This window comes from Apteryx rowi, unplaced genomic scaffold (assembly GCF_003343035.1).
Source record: "Apteryx rowi isolate R43461 unplaced genomic scaffold, aptRow1 scaffold_43, whole genome shotgun sequence".
Lineage (NCBI taxonomy): Eukaryota > Metazoa > Chordata > Aves > Apterygiformes > Apterygidae > Apteryx > Apteryx rowi.
Window position 1 is genome coordinate 491,111 of NW_020450683.1, and position 17,804 is coordinate 508,914.

Below are 17,804 nucleotides of genomic sequence, written 5' to 3' on the forward strand. Positions count from 1 at the left end.
GGGTGGGGGGGAAGGTCCAGGGGGTTTTGGGGTGCCGCGCATCACTGCTCCTGGGGCGCACGCGACTCTCCATCGAGCCGCGGTGCCACTGGCACCAGGCGGCACGGGCGGCACCGCGGCTTTTCCCTCCCTCGCGCTCCCCCTTGGTGCCCGGCAGCTGGCCCGGCTTCGGGAGGGTGTCGAGGGGCCCTCGGTGCCGGGGCCACCYGCAAGGCGGTTTGCGGGCAGAGAGGGTGCTGCCGTGGGGCGGGTGCCGTGGGGCCTGTCAAGCGCCTGGCTTCGGTTTGGGGTTTCGTGGGGGGGTCGCCGGGCGGCAAGCGGCGCCGGCCACCCCTGCGCGCGGAGGCCGCAGCTCGGGTTTTGCCGYGCGACTCCGGCGCTGATTTCCCGGAGGTGGCTGGCGCTTGCAGCTCGCTGGGGTTGCGCGTGAACTCTGCTTGTCCTTGGCCCGGGGATTTTGCAGCTGCCGCACCGTTTCCCCTCTCCGGAGCTGCTGGCTGTGCCCTCTGCAGCCGTTTCTGGAGCCGGGCGCCATGGCTCCRTGCATTTCCCGGGAGCACCGGGGATCCTCCCTCTCTCCTGTCAATACCTGTCTGAGCACAGATCGATGCTGCCTTCAATCTGGCAGCGTTACCCATCTGGCTCTTGCCTTTCTGTGCCGTTTCCCCCGTGCTGTTGCACAAACAGGGTATTTATCTCGCCACATCTCCTTTTAGACGGCGGCACGTTGTGCTGATGTTGCAACTGGAGGAGCATGCGGCACGGCCGAGCGTCCTCGGCGGTTCCTGGAATCTCCTCTTCTCTTCCTGAATATCGCCGCCGCGCAGCATAAGCAGCACGTGGGGCACTCGGCGAACCGGCTCGCGAGTTCGCCAAGCGTGCCAAGGCGGCGACTTCTGCCTTCCCCCCTTTCCGAGGCCGCCTGTGGGCTCTCGCGAGCCGCGGGGCGGGGAGAGCGTAGGTGCCGCAGGGTTCGAGCCGCTCGCCGGGCTCGGAGGGGACGGGCGCTATCTTTAGGGCCGCGGTGCAGCGGAGGGGTGTGCCTTGGCTCGGCGCTGCGGGACAGCCGGCTCCTCGCTGCAGGATTAACTTACGCTGAGGCTCGTGCGTGGGAAGTGTTTGCTTTGTGTCCGCGGCGGCTGGGGGGAGCAGAGCGGTGCCCGCTTGCAGCCCGGTCCGTGCCAGGGGGCTGCGGCGGGGGCTGCGGGTCCGGCCCCCGCGCCGGGGCTGGCGAGTCCGTGCTCGGGTGGTGTTTGCAAGCGCCCGGAGCGAAGCCGCTGCCAAGTCTGCTGGCTGGCTCTGCCGGCGCGGCAGGGCGGCGGGAGGGAGCTGGTGGCAAGCGCCGCGCGCCCTTCCGCCTGCGCGAGGTCAGGCTGTGCAGAGGTGCACACCCCAAAACCATCTCTAGCAAATTAGGGTCTTGCACGGTGCACCCCGAAACCATCTCTAGCAAATTAGGGTCTTGCACGGTGCACCCATCCCTAGCCCTTTGCTGCTCCGTTCCTTGTGGGTGGGTGTTCAAGGCTTTAAGGACGTGGCTGGAGAGCTGGGCTCAGGGATCCTGCCCATGTAGTCCAGCGGGAGCGCCCGCACTCGCTTCCGCATCCTTTTTCTGCCGGAGTAACCGGGCTAGTATGTGGGAGTAACTTGGCAACTGTGCCAGAGCGTCAAGTAACACGGGATTGAGGTTCCCTGTTCTGCTTAATCCTTCCTCCGCAGCTTTTGCCCCGCTTGCGCTAAATCTGCACATGGGTCGTGCAGCTGCGCCCGTCCCCGAAAAGGTGCAGCCGACGCTCGTGCGACTCGGGAGCGGAGCAAAACCTGCCTGACCCTCGGGTGCAGAGGTCCGCGCAGGCCGGCGGCGCAGATGCGGCACAGCTCCTCTCCGAGCGGCGGGCGCTTGCTCCGAGCTTGCTTAAACCTGGGTCTCCCCCGGCTTATCTCAGTGCTGCCAGTTCCACATGTTTCTTCCCGAAAGTGAGGCGCGTGCTGCTCCTGCGTGTCGTGATGGTAACGAGTTAGTAACAGCGAACTCGATGCATCGAGCTGCTTTTCCGGGGTCGCGTTCRAGCCGCTCCGTCGGCGGCGTGGGCCTCCCCCGTCCCCGAACGTGCGCCCTCGCTCGCGCGCCGCCGTCCCCCTTTTGGCTACGGGAAACTCCAGGCCTTCTCGAAAGGGGTCGAAAGCCCTGCCTGGCTCGAAAGTGCCTTCTCATCCGCGGCTGTGCGGCTGTACCGACGCTGGCAGCGCTGCTGCCGCCTCCCGGCGCGCAGCCTGGCCGGCCCGGGAACTGTCCGCAAGCAGCATCTCCCTGCGCCGCCTGCCCCCGGGCCCTTCCCAGCYGCCGGGCGGTGAAGATCGCTTGGAGGGTAAGCAAAATATCAGCCTTTCTCCGGGTGCGCGACCCTATGGAGATTTTAATGAAGCTTTTTCTGAGCTTTAGGAAGCCTGATCCGGAGCTGTCAGCCGTTCCCGGGGGAGGAGAGAGGGCTGCAGATGGTCYTTAGCCCCAAGGGCGGATCCGCTCCTTTCTGCATGATTTTTAGCATAGTGGCGTGTTCCCAGCTCACGGTGGGAGAACAAGGCTCAAAGACGCAGTGGCTGAAAGTTTGGGGTTAAAACTGGCTCTTAGCCGTGCTGGATGCTGCAGGTCGGAGATACGGGAGCTCTCCGAAGCGTGATTCAGCACAGGGGCCGGCTTCAGCCACCATCAGCCTGGGGATTTCGCTTTCGGTGAACTGCCCAGAAAGGATTTTGATGCGTCGGGGGTCCCTTTCGTGTGTTTTTCTTCGTCCAGTGACTGATCTGAGGCTCTGAGCCCGGCTGCCCGGGGCGATGCTGCAGCCAGCTCTCGGCGCTTAGCCGGGGGAGCTCGCTGGTCGGGGAGCCCTGGCCGGTGCCGCTTCCCCAGGTGGGAAGCACGGCAGGTCCGGGGGGCTGCGGAGACTGTGCGGAGCGGTCGGCCTGTCTGCGTGCTTTTCCCCACTAGAGGCTGCTGATGAACAGAGCATTTTGTCTCCCTGGCTCAGGCTGAGCGTCGGGGTCTTGAATTTGCAGCGCCGCGCGCGGCTGTGGCTGCGCGGAGCATCCAGGCCTGCGCTTCCCGGCRAGCTCTTCCTGCTGAATCACCCTGGAGACGGCAGCGGGCTCCCCCCGGCAGTGGAGGGGTTCGGGGACACATCTGCTCTCCGTTCAGGCCCACAATAGGTCTCCGCGCTTCGTTAGGGCTCAATTAGGCAAATGCACGGGGGCTCGAAGTGCGTGCAAAGCGAATGCCAGGGGACACCGCTCCGCCGCTGACGGGAGCGCGTGGAGTCCGTACCGAGGGTGCCGGCGTGGATCCCGCCTGGGTCCGGGGTGCTTCTGGGGTTTTTCCAGCTGGCTGTTTCAGGGTGCCACATGCGGAGCGAGTTTATCCTCTCACAGTGTTTCCTAGTGTTTCCTAGTGTTTTCCTAGTGTGCAGTGATAACCACTTTGCTCCTCCAGCATATCCCAACTGGCAGAAAAGCCAAGGATTAGTTAAGCGATGGCAGGAATACTTCACCGCTAGGCATAGCTGCGGCRACGCGGTAAAGCCGCCCTGTAGACMCAAAGGAGACCGTTCTTCCAGGGCCATTGGTTTAGTACCTAATCCTTAGGCAGGATGGGAGTCTGGAGGCTTGGAAAACAAACCCAGGCTCTGGGAAGATGGTTAATCACGTAACAGTGACGTGTGAAATGCAAGACGGTTGCTGCTGCGTGGTGGCAATTGCAGCTGAAGGTGCCTGAGAAGGAATTCAAGCAGCAGGCTGGGGTGTTGCACAAGACCCCGCTGCCTCTGCTACAGGCGCCGGAGGGAGGGCAGCGCGCGGTGCCAGCTGGCTTCGGCAGCCAAACAGGCAGCGCTTTACAATGCCGACCGGCGCTTTACATAATCTGGGACTTGCAAAACAAGCTCGAAGGCCTGGAAAATCCTCCTGCTATTGTTGCTGCTCAAAGTTTGCTGAACTTCCTGGTTTCATCTCCGGGTCTGAGTTTTGAACTGCAACGGGGGGGGAAGGCGTTTGCACGGTGAAAAGRAAGGGGTGTTCGGGGTTTAATCCACTCCTGCTCCTTAGATGAAACTGGTTTTGTGGTCCGCAAGAGGTCAGGAGCGCTGCTCCCAGCTTTATAGGGCTGCAGAGGACTGTTCGTCTATCCAATTAGCATGGTTTGTCTCTAGTCCCCTCCTGATGCCCCCGAGAAAATCCTGATATATCAGCCATGCGTGCGCAGCRCGCCGCGAGCAGGACAAGCGTGCAGGCACCATCTGGGCTCCCCTCCCAAGTGCCTGCTCGGAGGCAGAAAGCATCGGGTAGAAGTGGCTTTGTGTGGTCTGAACCTCGCGTGAGGCTTGGTCGGACCCTGCCGTCCTTGGAGAGAGAAGGCTCTAACGCTATCTCTCGCTTGCAATTTTCAAGGGAAGGAGAGGTTGGAAGGGAGCTTTGGTTGTCTTAGGGCGACRTGCCTCTTAGGGTAGAGATGTCCCCTCTGCTTCTTCCCATGTCTTGGTAATTTGAAGGCACCTGGGATAATGCTCCTGGGAAGGTGCTGACACCCTAAAAACCAACCCAACCCAATGCCGGCCTGAGGCGGGCGTCGCGTTGCCTGGCCCCTCGGAAGTGCCTTCCCTTGCGCTTCCATTTGCTCATCCTACATCCCTCTGCCAACGCATAGAAAACCACCGATGTCCCGTGCGCTATTCAATTAAATGAATGAATCCTATTAAAATGTTCTCTGCTCCTGCTTGTGAATGGGTGACTAAGAAACCTGCCTTTTCCTGCTCTTCCCAAGAAAGCTCTGTTGGGTAGCCAGGAATGAGGTTACCTTCTTGCTGATCCACTTAATGCCTGGCAAGTTTTGGCATCCTGGGCAGCCACAAAACAGAACGAGGAACCTAGGCCTGACGGCGCCAGTATGTCCTCTTATCAGAGGTGACTTCTAGCTCCTTTCATGTAGGTAATTACTTCTGGCCACAGCTGACCTGAGCGGGATTTGAGCAAGGGCTGTGAGGCTTGACGCGTGTCGTGAATCCTCAGAGTGACCAAGCTCCGACCGCGGTGGCACCGCAGCTGGCTTGCGGCTGGTGCAAAGAGCCGGCGCGTCGCAGCGAYGGGGTGAGAGAGCTCGGGGAAGCTCTGAGCTCGCTCGCGGCCTGGCGAACCTGGTCTYGGCGCTGCGCTTCACCTGCTCGGCRTGGGTGGGAGGCAGGGGGGACCGATGCCTCGAAGCATCATCGTAGGCGTTAGCCGCCYTGTTAGCGCAGCTCATGCATGATTGGGGAACTCTTTCCCTGGGCTAAGAGCTCGTCTCAAACAGGGCCGGCGTCTGCTCCGCGACACCCGCGCCAGCTCCAACGCGGAGYGCGAGAAGAATCGAGGGCAGACGCTGGCCCGGCCCCGAGCCACGTTGGGCTGTAAYGTGACTTTGCCTGGCTGTGTTGATGTTGTGCTCGAGGCACGTGCGGCTGACGTGGAGGTAAACCGCTCCCGTGTGGTACGGATTGGCCTCATCCCATCTGCGCCCGYGAGCAGCCTCGCTGCGCGCCGGCAGATGGGGTCGGCGCTGCTTGGGGATTTCCTCGGATGCGGAATGGAGGCTTTTAATAGCAAACRCGGTCATCTGTATCATCGCATAACTTGAAACCCGTTCCTTACAAATACCGACCGGCAGCTGGGAAGCGGCCGAACGGGAGAATTCAGCTTTGTTCCAGATTTTTTTTTCTTTTCTGTTTTTGAGATGTCTTTAAAAAATAAAACGCAGGTCAAACGTATCCCTGGTGATGCTAACGCGCTCGTGAACGCAGGGTACGGTTCTTCCCCGAGCAGCTGCGTTCCCAGAAGGGAGCCTGGCATGCGTTGCCCATCAAGGCCTGCCTTTTTCGGGAAGGTCGCTCAGCTCCGTGTGATGGTCCAGTCCTCCTCGGGTGTGTCGTGCCGAGGGATCCCGTGCCCTCAGCCGGGTGCCAAGATTTCAGCCTTCTAGGAAAGGCAGCAGTGGCCAGCGTGGGTTTCCCTCGCTGCCCGGCTGCCAGCCCGCGTGCTCGCGGTGCTGCATGTGCCCTGGTTAGGGCATAGGGTGATGCTGAAGCCAACCAAGCTGGCTTTCGGTGGGCAAGCATGAGGACAACTGAGCGAAGGATCGATCCACGCTGTGGGCCAGGTCTTTTCCCGGAATTATTTTTCCTACTGCTGTGGCAGGAGGCAAATGTGGTTACGGCAGCTGCCTCCCTCTGGCGGTTTGCATCTTGCCTCCCCCTCCCTACAAACCTCCTTAAAACTCTGCCTTTCTGGTTGTGCTCGATACGAGCCTGTTATCAGCGCGTAGCAAACCGCGATGATGACATCCGCGCGCGGTACCTCCAACCACCTGGCAGCGCCGGGCTGGATGAAGAAGCTCATTTGCACGAGGCGGTTAATTCTCTGTGTGTTTTAATCTCTGTGACCATCTGTGTTCTTGCTCGGGCTTGGGAGACCGGAGCTCTTGGGATTTATTCCAGGAGGTGAATATGGAGAGGACTGCTTATGCCGCGTCTGCCAAAAAGTGCCCCAGGTCAAAGCAGGACAGCCTCATTAGCTCTGGGAGCAGTTGTTCCCATCTCCTCTGGGCAAGGAGGCCTCAAAGCATCAGCTCTATCCTGGAGGCACGTCCCCAAGGGATGCAGGAACAGGGGAGGGGGCAGCGGCAAGCGGCACGTACTGAAAATGGGGTTGTCCTCAAATGCAAGGGGCTGTGATAGGCTTTGCTGGCACATGAGGACAGCCGTGCCTCGTCCCTGGGCGGTGCGACGCCYGCATCCCCTCCCGGAGAGGGGGAAACTGAGGCACGGTGACCTGGCAGGGCCTGCCAAGGCGCTAGGAAATGCTCCTGCCAGTAGCTGTGCATCTGCACGTTCGGGAGCCTCTTGAAAGTGTTTCTCTAGCTCCGTCGCTGAGCTTGTTCAGGATGAGTCCTCTGGCTGTGGTCTCTGCCAGGATGTGGTGAGACGAGCGGTGGTGGGCTGTGCTGGAGCGCTTTGTGGGGACAACGCTTGGAGTGAGGAGTCTTGGAGGGAGGCAGAAACATTATGTGTATTCGCTTTGCAATATTTTGGCACCCGGGTTTTTCCCGTGGCACCACCTAACTCGATTTAATTCAGAGCCACGTGTGGCCCTCCTCCAGGGCCCAGCTCTGCCGAGCACGGCCTGTCCCATGGGGTAGCGCAGCCTCCACCGAGGCTCCCGCTGACGTACGAACCCAGAGGGAACGTTCTCTACCCTGTAATTAAAATCTGTTCTGCTCCTGATCGCCGTACTGGTGAGTAGTCTCACGAATCCGCTGCGTGCAGCCGTGGCGGTCTGGATCCGGAGCTTAGAAATGGAGATGCTTTCCAAGAGAACCTCTCTTGGGCTGCCTCCGAAGGCCCTGCAGCTGCCTTGCCCTGCAGCCCCTGCCTCCAGGGCTGGGAGCATCCGTTTCCATCGAGACAGTGCCTGGGGTGCAGGTGATGTTTGGGGGTTCATCTCCCCTGAAACGGTGTCCATGAGTACCACTGCAGCCCCGTGTTTCCGAGGATGTGACCAGCCTCGACCATCATGGTGCTCCAGGCTTTGGGCTGGGTGAGGAGATCCAGAGCCCGGTGCGGCATGGTGCCGTGACACAAGCACTTGTGTTGGGGGGTCCCCAGACCCTGGGTCGGGCTGGGGCAGAGGCCAAGGATCTGGCTGCGTTTTGGCACCCTGGTTGGGCCGGGCCCCGGCGCATGTACGCTGGATTGCGCCCGGCCGTGCTGCGGCTTAGAGAGCCAGTGCTCTTGAATCTCTTCATTTCCTTAATGATCCTTTTGTTGGGAGGATTAGGGTTGAGAGGCCTCTGGCAAAGCGTTAATTAAATTAAGTCTGTGGGTGTTTTGTTGARTTTTTAAAGCCCACTAGAGGGCTCAGGAAGCCCTTCCGAGCCGGGGTTGGAGGCACGCTGGTATGTTGTGCCCCATCCCCTGCCAGCGCCTGCTGAAGTTTAAAAGAAGAGTTATGGAAGGCAGCTGAGCTGCACCGGGGGAGAAGCGTGGCCAGGGCCAGCCGGCGGCCTCCGCTTGCAGCTCGCTCGTTCTCCTGCCTGCCTCTACCCTGGCCTTGGCGGTGTCTAATCCTTGCCGTGCCTCCAAGAGCGCTGTCCGGGTCTGCGGTGGTCATGCTCGCTGGAGAGCGAGGGACGAAGGACTTCTGCATCGCCACTTGCAGCATTACTAGCAGTTAAATAACGTAGGGTGAATTTCTCCCTCCCCCCGCTTCATCTTTACGTTTCTAAGAAATACCCCAATACGAACCTCCGTCTGGTCCTACCACCGGTTCTGGGGAAACTCGGACTGACCCTGTTGCAGAGTTCCCATAAAATACAAGTGAGAGCACTTGGCTTTGTGGCTCAAGGGATTTTTCTGGCTGGTGTGTGGGGGTTTTTATGTTTAACTGTAACTCCTTATTAACCAATGTCTCTTCTTTTTCTCTTCTGTACCTTGCCCTGTGATGGATTTTGGTGCCTCGCCGATGTGGTTTTCCCGGCCGGCTCATCTCTGGGTAAGTACCTGCTCTCTTAGATCGGTGAGAGGGAATAAGTGATATGGATCACTTAAGTAATGGCCTGGCTCGTTTCTTCTGTCTTAAACTTCGGAGCGCTGGTTGTTAGCAAACAGCAGGGTTTCTCGTGTGTGCGCATGTGTGTGTATATGTCTTAAGATTTTGGATATTGAAAAGCACTACATCTAGCAGTTTCCAGGCTAAGACTGTAACATGAAAATGCCCCCAAGAGCAGTTGTTCTTGCCGGCCTGGACTGCTGAGCGCTGACCCTCCGGCACAAGGACACCTAGCACCAGCAAGTGAGCAAATGGAAGTGGAGATTTTCTTGGGCGKGAAAAGCAAGACCCCCTATTTCTCCCCAAATTCCTCCTGACAGCTGTGACGGTAAATCAGTGCTGTGGTTATATAAGGGACTGTCTGAAGGCCAGAGCACGGTGCTGGGCTGGCTTCCCCTTCGCAAACCCGCAGATGGACGGGGCTTCACGGGGCACGGAGAGGAGCCCGGGGCCTTTCTGGCAGGAGAGGAGAGGAAATGCGTGTCGAGCTTGGAGAAGTGCACTGGTGCTCACTGAGATCCTGTTCTGCGTGGGGGGAAATCGTCTTTGCGGGCTGAGTTCTGATCTTTCTTCCCGGCAGAGYGGCACGGGGTTCAGTGCCTACCCCTGAACCTGGCTGTGGGGTGCAGTTCATGTATTAAAGCCTGGGTGTGTGTTTGGGGTGGGGGAGAGGAAAGGGGTCTCTTTGCATTGAGATTATCTCTGGAAACTTCAGAAAGTTTTAAGTGACTCTTTTCGTATAAAATATCCTGCTGTTAAGCTTTCCCCTTTCCTGTCCATCTCACCCCACTAGTCGTGTCCTCGCCTCTCCCAGAAACTAAGAGGACTGGGAGTATCTAGAGCAGCTCTGCTCTGTGCCCAAGTGCTCAAGGTACTGTCAGTCACTCATGAAAGACTTGAAAGGAAAGCAGAGGAAGGTGCCGGGAACAGATTGCTTTATTCTTAAACTCGGCGTTATTATACAATGCCTTATTTGGGAGGGCAGGAGAGATGAATCAAATTGAAGCATAAACCTGTTGTTCTTGCGGAGAAATAAGTAAAGCACTATATATGGCAGCTGAGTGGTTGTCTTCTGCTCTGAATGAGCTGTTCCCTGTTCTTTGCTAGCCAGTCTCTAAGAGAAGGATCATTAACTAGAGAATCTGCCTCGAGAGAATCGGAGGTGCTGAGCTCACATCCAAGCGCCAAACAGTCATTCAAATGCAGAATAAGCTTCCTCCTCGCACACGGTGTAACTACAAGCAATGCCCCTTAGCTGCGTGCTGGACGGGAGCTGGCATTTGGAGCAAAATCCAAGTGCTCGCCCGCGTGACCGTCGGAGTGGGTCAGCGAGGTGCCTGCCTCTACCAGCGCAGCAACCGTAATTGCTGCAGGCTTGGCCAGGGCACCCCGGACCCGTCGACTGACAGGAGGATCTTCCTCCTTCATGCTTGAGCAGACCTTCAGGACACAGTCACTCGTCTGGTTATCACTATGTGACAACTTGCTGGTACCTTGCAGGGGTACTTATTTTTCAGGCCTGCCTGTTTTAGTTAATTATCTGTTTGTGCTGTATCAGAGATGTGTATGCAGCACTGGAYGTAAATCTTATCTAACCTTAGATAAGAAGCACAGCAGGTACCRCGCAGGACGACACTGCTAATGCAGATTAGCTTGAGGAGACGTAACTTTGAAAAGAGCAATGTCCTTGATGTTTGGTGCAGCGTGAAGCTGGTTGTGATCTTGTTCTGGGGTAGACCTATGCATGTGAACGGGGAGAAGACCTTGTCTCTGGTCAAGGGCAAGGGAAATGGGGAACCTGAACAAGCCCCGGGTCTGCTCTCCCYCAGTGTAGTCTCACTGTGACTTCCCCTGTGCTTGGACGGTCTGTTGTCTGTCATCTTCTGCACAGTGGGTAGACACTTGCATTTCAGTGTTCCTGTTTATCTTGGCCTTTTAGGGTTTTGACCCTGGCACTAGATGAAATTTGCTGCTTGCTGAATACTTGGTCTTAGCCTTCTTGTTTGCTAACCAAGATTAAATGGTACCTTGTTAGTGATGGCAAAGATAAAGGTTGTGCGTTTTGGTTTCACTGGATCAGGGATGGTCCTGACCTTCACCCAGTGGAGAAATCAGCTGGCTCAGGTTGCCTTTCCATCTTTAAGCCTGGCTTATCTATCTCTGAGGTAAATGTAAAATATATAGGAGCTGCAGTAAGTGAATCTCATCTCCAGGCCTGATAAGTGTTGGGCATCAGCTGTAAATGTAACGCACTAGCAGCTTCCGTGAAAGGGAAATGCTGCGAGAAGCTGGAGGGCAGAAGCCAGGAAGCAAAATGCTGAAGATGTGTGTGCAGCAAGAGGTGCCTGTGACATTTGAGGTTGTGCTCTTGACCTTCATGTTAAGGTCCACATATGTTGTGATTATTTGAAGCCTGTCAAGAAATCCTAAGTGAGGAGTGGGGAGATGCATGCTGGCTGAAAAAAATGTTCAGAGCTATGTTTGTAGCAAAGGAGATGGTAACCACAGTGTGTCCATAAGCTGGCTGCTGCTAGTGGCTCTGTCTTTCCATATGTTGGCATTGGTGATGTTYGGAGGTAGGTATTGTGTCTCAAAGTTTACCTGTACGTGAAATTGTTTCTCTCTTCCTGAACGCATGGATACCCTTCTTCTAGAGAAAGGCATCGCTACCTGGAGCTGTTGAGCAGCTGTTGTGGTGCCAACTAAGGCCTTCCTGTAATTCTCATTTCAAATACAGCTCCTAGAGGAAGAACAAGTAAGCTTTCCTGCTTTTCCACCTTTTAGTCAGATTTTCTACTTTGAATCTCTCCTGGAAATGTGGTAACGGGGTATCTCTTTCACTTGTTTCACGCCTTCAGAAGAGACGATCAAAATCTGATGGAGTGTCAGGTTCTAGGGCTGGCTTAGCTCAGTGGTTTCACTTCAGTGCTTTGTAAGGCAGTGAAATAGTTGTCATTGTGGCGTTTAAAATAGCAGTGCTGCCTTCTGAATTACGATCTAATTAAACGAAAGTAAACTCAAAGCAATTGAGCTTTCTGCATCTCTTGTCGCTTAAGAAGAGCTGTTTTAGTTAACCTAAAAATCAACACTGAAAACTAGCCTAAACAGAGCTCCTCTCCTCCCAGCTCTGTGGGTAGTTTTTCAGCAGTTGCTACTGTTCTTGGAGAGCCATTCACGCAGTGGCAGCTGCAAGCCCTCTCTTCAAAACAGTTACTCCTTTGAGACTTGCTTCCCTTGTACTTGATGGTTGCAGGAACCCTGCTGGGGAGACAAATAATTAGAAATAAAAGATGGCAGCTTAATGATTATTAGCGCTTTCTGAAGCAGTCTGCGGTGAAAGCGGAGTGCAGGGATGAGACTGGGCTAGTGTGCATCTCGGGGCTGCCGCTTCCTCTCTTCCCATAGCTTAAAAGATTTGCTGTGAACATCGTGCAGCTCCGTGCATGCCTCCGCAGAACACGCTGAATTCACGGAGTTACAATATTTATTTCAACAACAAACCTTTCCCACAGAGCACGACTCTTAGCGATTAACTGTTCAAAAGAAGCATGCTTACTCCCCCCTCCTCTTAGTTTCTCCATCCATACTCACAGCTTTTCTCAACAGCTTCTGATTCCCTCACTCAGCTCCCAGCACCTGGATTCTGCCTATAAATCTGAACAACTTTGGGTTTTCTTTATAAAATGAAGGCGGAAAGATATGACCTTAAATAAAGTCTCAAAATGCCTTTTTTGTAAAGCTACAGGAAAACAGGCAGAAATGTGAAGCTATCCTCTGGGATATTAATTGATATTAATCTTTTTGAAGCTGGTGTCCATGACTGCCAGTTTCAAAGGTTAATAYACCGCGTTTCAACCAAGCTAAGAACTCTTTTCTATTTGTGATATGGAAATGTGCACCAATTAATCACTGTGCACCTGCAGAAATGCCTCCCTCAGCAAACTTTGGCTGTGCCTGTATTAGGTTGCGGGATCATCTGTAGGAAGGACTCGGAGTGACAAGTCTGATCCAGTTAGTAGCTTAAGATGAAACCTGCAAGGTCCAAGGAGATAGTCGAGGGGGGGAAATGGTGCTGGACAAGGTGGTGCGGCGCTTCAGCTCTTAGGGGAAGAGCCTGCGCTCTGTTTAGAAGCTGTATTTGCTCTCTGTAGTAAAGATCTTAAATAAATATGCTAAATCTTGCCAGATAACTCTTGCTGATGTGCAGGCTCAGCCACTTGGATGAGGGAACCTGGTCTCTAATAAGGAGCTGCTGTCAGTTACCCAGTGCCAGCTTGGATGAATTTGCATGGCCCTCAGATTAAAAGCGATGTGTGGATGGATCTCTGCCTAGCACCTCTCTCTAACTTACTGCTAGGTGTGGACATCAGGGTTTATTAGAGACAGATCTTGAAACTTTGCATCTCTACATCAGCTGAACCAGAGAGCTGTGAGTATTTTGAAGCCAAGGGAGGCTCTTTGCCCAGACCCCAGGTTGCACTTGGGAGAGTAACAGTATGGACTTAAATCTGGCCTTGAGCAGTCTCTCGTTAAAGCTTCACCTAACCTGGTGTCTTTCTGGGGAGACTCTCTAGCTTAAACGACATCCACCTGGTGTTATTTAAATAGCCCAGGGCTGCTCCTCACTGCAGTTTGGCTTCTCATCCGTGCAAGGAGTAAATCAGCCCCTGACATCCTTTGTTTGTGGTGTGGCTCTTCTGTCTCCCGTTATTTTTGGGTTTATTTCAACAAAGGCTACGTAGCTGAGCTTGTCCCCTGCTGAAGTGACATCTGTTTCTCTAGCCAAGCTGGCTGTTAGTGTTTGGTTTAGGAGTCTGGTGCGGAGGGCTTGAACTTCCTCTTGCTGCCCAAACATCGAGGTTTCCAGCAGCGTCTCCCGGAATTTATTAACGAGGGGCAGGGAATGGCGCGCTCTGTTTGACCGGGCTCCTCTATTTTTAGTTGCGCCTTCTTTTCACTAGAGCCACTAGGGAATGAAAAACTGCTAAATGCTCGAAGTGAGGGAGAGTTCGCAGCCTAACGGGGGACGGCGCGCCGTTGTGCTGGCTGTCTCTCTTAAGCTAGCTTGTTCCATGATACAGTTCACTTTTTGGACTATTTCTGGAGTTCAGGCTCATGCCATGCTGATACTGCCTCTTCTTGAGCCTGTACTAGTTGTATTCACAGCATCGCGTATAATCTATTCTTCAGGGGGTTTAAGCACTTCCTAGCAACTTTAAGTGCAGCCACTTATGTTTAATACTTYCTACTCATGCTTAAGGGGAAAAGTGTTTCTCCCTCTGAGTGTAGAAACATTCACCAGATGAAAACCTGATCCTGCAATTTAARGCTGACCTCTTCTAATCTTTAAATGGTGCGTCTTGGCAGAAACGTGCTTTACGCGCTGTCTCTAAACCCTGGAACRAAGCTGACTTTCCAGGGAGCCGGTCTTGCCTGTACTGGCATGCAGCCTGGAGAGAGCTGATGTTCCTCTTCATCTGTTTTATTCCTCTTTCTTCCTGGAGTTAGTCTGCTGTGCTGCACGGCACTGACTCAAGAGAACATAAACTTTGTGCAAACCGATGGAACCCATAATGGGAGCTTTTTGCATAAATTAACCAGATTCTGGCTGGGATGTGAATTCCTGGATGGACAGGCTTAGTTGCCCAGATATCCCCTCTGCCCTCCCCATCTCCGGAAAGGCAACTGGATAAGTCACCCCTGTACCAAAAAGGTGTAGTGGCTCAGAAGTGAGTCACCCTCCACGAGGAAGAACGTGGGGTTCTCGTTTTGCGACAACAGCCTTTAAATGGCACCACTCCTGCAGTTTAAAAACCAGCAAAGGAAAGCACTCCAGGAGATGACCACGCAGAAAAGGATGGGAGGAACRGCTTGGTTTTGGCAAAACTTGAGACTAACTGCCAAAAGGCTGAATAAGATTAGCAGCCACTTAGTCCCTTTAAGTGCAGAGGTTGCTGTTTGGTCCTTAAATAACTCGCTCAACACCAAATTGATTGCTGGTTTTGGAGAGGGAGAGCGCTATGATGGGCTGAACTGATTTAATCTTCACTGGTTAAATGCTTGATACAGAGCCAGCTAAATGTAGATGTTTCAGGTTGCCTTTACTGTGCGCACACGTGTTTTAGCCTTTTCTATTTCCTCTTACGAATTTCTTGAGTTTGCAGAGGTGAATTGCACCTGTCAGAAGTGAACTGCTGCAGTGGGTTCTGCTGTGTGCTCTGCACGCTAAATTGAGGGGTGAGCGCTTGAGAAACTCAGCAYTGACTGAAGCACCCCTTCCTTCTAGGTGAAACATTCACCCGAAGTCTCTCTGCTGTAGATCATGTTTCACAGTAAAAGCAAGYGAAAGCGAGATTTCCTTTACACCTCATCCTGGCCTTCTGCTATCGGCCAAATCAGCGCTGCTGATGGCAACAGTAAATCTCAGACGAGGAGCCAAGGGCAGCGGGCCAGGAGCTGGCAAAACGAAGCCACCTGCTCTCCTCCCACCTTGTTTGCTTATGCGAAATGGCTGCTGCTGCTCTCGAGACTGTCACTTGCTAGCAAAGTGTGCGAGCAAGGCACGTAAACYGAATACGCCTATTGTGTGCGTGCATACACATGTGCGACGCACGACCAGCTCACGGGGAGCGGTGGTGGAGAAATCATTCAGTGCATCATCTTCGTTCCTTTGTCTTCATAGGACTGGGATTAATCCGGAATATTTCTCTCCGCCTTAAATTGTGTTTGCTTTGGGGGAGGGAACACCAATGTGTGCAATGCGCAATTCCTTTGTTTAGATTGGGAATTCCTCCTTTAGGGAAACTCCTCAGGGYGGGGAAAGCTTTGCGGGGTTTATTAAGTGTCCATAACGCTCTAAGCACAGTGTTCACGGGCACGAGGGTAAATTAGGAACCCTGATCGATAACTGAGCATTAATCCTACCAGTAGTGCATCCTGCAGGGCCCAGCAGAGTATCGGATCACCCTACAAATGGTTTTTTTTAATGTGAAGAATTAACCTGAGCAGCAGTTTCTAGTTTCTAGATGCTCTTAACATGCTAGGGTGCAGCCTTCTAAACCACTACTGCTAGCTGCACACGTGTTAAACGGAGGCAGAGGGTGAATATTTGCCCTGTTAATAAGCCCCCTCTCCTGTGTCATTCTCCGTTGTGACCCAGTTGACTTTCACTAACCAAGGCAAGGTCTGATGATCTGAGCGCTCGCAAAATGGTCTTTCAGCTTTCAAGGAAAGGCTTCTGCTTTGCAGTCYGCAAATGCATGCTTAAAGTGAATGCAGTTCCTCCCCTTATTCCTATATCTAGCAGCCAAATACCAAGAAATCCTGACTTATTAAAACAATTCTGAGTCTTTGACCGACTCCTATAAAGTGACTTAAACCAGCTATAACTGGGAGAGCTCTTTAAGTATTTGCAATCTTGGCTTGGCACAGGTCAAACTGTTCTTATAGTTAAGAATTTAAGAAATTTCCATTACTTCCTATGGGATTTCAGAGGTCAGTTTGGGGCTSTGTAGGAAGGAAAAGGTCAGACACTAAGCCAGAAATTTACAGCAGAAGTGTGTTGTTGATGGTGGCATTTCCATATGCAGGTTTTTCTCTTTACTCCCTAAAAAAGGATTGCTCTGGCCTAGGTTCAAACCCTCCTACTCCGGAAGAAAATTTTCAAGGCTGTCTCATGTCACAGGTCATGCGCTTTTTTTCAAATCTGCTGACTCTGCTGCTCTTAAGTTTCTTCCGTCATTCAAACTCTTGGCCATTTGTTTGGGATYGGTGGGCCTGCACCAGTGCTCCCTGTGCTTGGGGTAAATGCTTCATCTGGGAAATAATGGCTCAAAATGAGAGCTGCTGCTCTCTGGATTCAGGTGCTGGCAGACGGAGTTGGGATCTTCTGGTGATCCGAGCAYGGTGGATGACGTTCGGCCTGATGCTGCTGTTAGGAAACACCCAGTTTAAGTGGGGCCTTGATCCAGGCTGTATCCTCACGTGAGTTAGCAGACAAATCGGCACACTGCTTAGGAGACTGGACTRGTAGATATCGGAGACCCCAGAGGCTCTGTACGGTGCTAAATCGTCGTTTCGATGTGAAGTTTTGGTTGCCCTGGTCTTTTCTCATGTAATGTGCAACCTGCCATAGGTCAGTGTGCGTGTTGCAATGAAGCAGCGTGGTTTCATTTGCTTGTTTTTCTTAACTGCAAGAAGCTGTCGCCAACCCCTAGCATCCAAAAATCATGATTTGTTTGCTCAGTGGTTTTCTTAAAGCCCTTTGGGCTCACGTTTCTTTTCTAACATGGTCCGTTTCCAGCCTTCGTACGCCAACCCATCCCTGGCTGAACACTAGCAAAGGCAGAAGTTATAGCAGTGGATCAGCATGCAACAACTTCTGAGACACCCTGTTGACAGCCTGAACTATTCAAGCAAACTGTCAGTGTGTTAATTTAAGGCTGTGGGGAGTGAAGTGGGAGCTTCAATGGCAAGTTTCAGGTGAAATGAGTGTCTCCAGTGTGGGAGCAAGGACTTCAGCCACCACGTTACCCAGCCTGTGTCTGAATAAAACATGCCCATCTGAGTGCAGGAATTGAGGCTGAGGAGACCACCAGATATTCCACATTTGAAACAAAAACACGCCCTCCCGATAAGGAGCTTTTCACAAGCTATCTCAACACAGAGACAAGAGGACAGCCGTCCCGCAGTGCTCTCTGTTTCAGCGCAGCCGAGAGTTTAATGCTTATAGAGAGAAGCCTCTGCAATCCTGGRGTAAATATCAGCGCAAAGCGTGTTATTTTTCTAGACCGGTTGGTTTGTTGGGCTCTCACGTAGCTCCGGCGTCCTTGGTGCGTGAGCGGTGCTTGGTACTTTRGCGTGCGGCCTAAGCAGTCCTAACCAGGACCCCAGGTATTAATACCTGCTGAGAAAGGGGCAGGACAGTTGCTCTTAATGCAAACGGGAAAATGTGCCCTACGGCTTAATTCTCTTCTGGAGGYGAACGGAAAGGCCTCGGTGCCATGTGTCTTTTGGGGTGTGCGAATATTTGGAAGGGGTTTGAGCTGGCTGGGCTCCCCTGCTGTCAAGCTGTACAGCCGGAGCCTTGCTAAAACGCTGTGAASCAGCAACGCACAGCCGGCGGGTGTGTTGCTGCCCGTGTACGCAAGAGAGGACGGGACGGCTCTAGTTTGACA